Genomic DNA, 937 nt, shown 5'->3' on the forward strand with positions numbered 1-937 from the left:
GGTTTTTTTGCAACTTTTCAAGTGTAAGTCAATGGCATTTCAATACATTTTCCCAGTCAACTATAAATTCACCTAATTTCAATATAATTTCCCAGTCAGCCATAGATGAATGACTTTGAGAGGGGTCCAATGGAACAGTTGATAATAGTTTTCATTTCCCGGTCAACTATGAATCCATTACTTTTCAATGCCTTTGTTGTCGCCTGGTCAACTATAAACAGATCAATAATCATTCAGTTATAACACGACAACTTTGAATCAATGTTATTCCAGTGTCATTGCTGTTACACTGCCATGTGTCATCTGTTTTAATATGGATTTTAGTATATTTTGGCCATAATGAGGATTCAGATGAAAAATCAACATTAATTCAATCTCATCTTGCTCTCTGGGAAAGATGAAAACCAGCCCCGAAAGACTTCAAACGATCACCACGGTGATTGTACTGTAGAAACGGAGGCTGCAGTCTGTCTGTTCATCCTTTTGTTACGTGCTGAAGTTCAGGGTCTGGCGGCTGGGCTTGGGTTGACAAACACTCAGCTTTTACATTACTCCCATTTCTTGGCTAGCTTAGCGTTTGCATGCTGTCTGTGGAGATGCTTGCTAGGAGTTCTATTGCATAATGCAGATGCTTTTTGCACTACACTCACGCACTCTCCTCCTTTGGTGCAATAAAAATTCATGAATAAATGATAAATTAAATGTTAAATACAAATGTTCTTAAACTGAGCATTAGGTAGAAATATCCCTGCAACACTGGCCTCCATCAAAAGTATTCAAACAATGAAAAAACGTTAAATCAAATGGCCCAGACATGTTGGAGCTACTTTGAAGTTTTTGGCTCTGTGACAAGGAAAAGCTGGATAACAGTACTTTCTGACGTCACCGCCATTCTTCATAATAGTGACGGTGAAGTCCGGTGACGCACAACAGGTTC

This window comes from Aulonocara sp. 'chitande type north' Nkhata Bay, linkage group LG22 (assembly GCF_057382095.1).
Source record: "Aulonocara sp. 'chitande type north' Nkhata Bay isolate Kocher_YH1m ecotype deep benthic linkage group LG22, A_spYH_male_GT1.1, whole genome shotgun sequence".
NCBI lineage: Eukaryota > Metazoa > Chordata > Actinopteri > Cichliformes > Cichlidae > Aulonocara > Aulonocara sp. 'chitande type north' Nkhata Bay.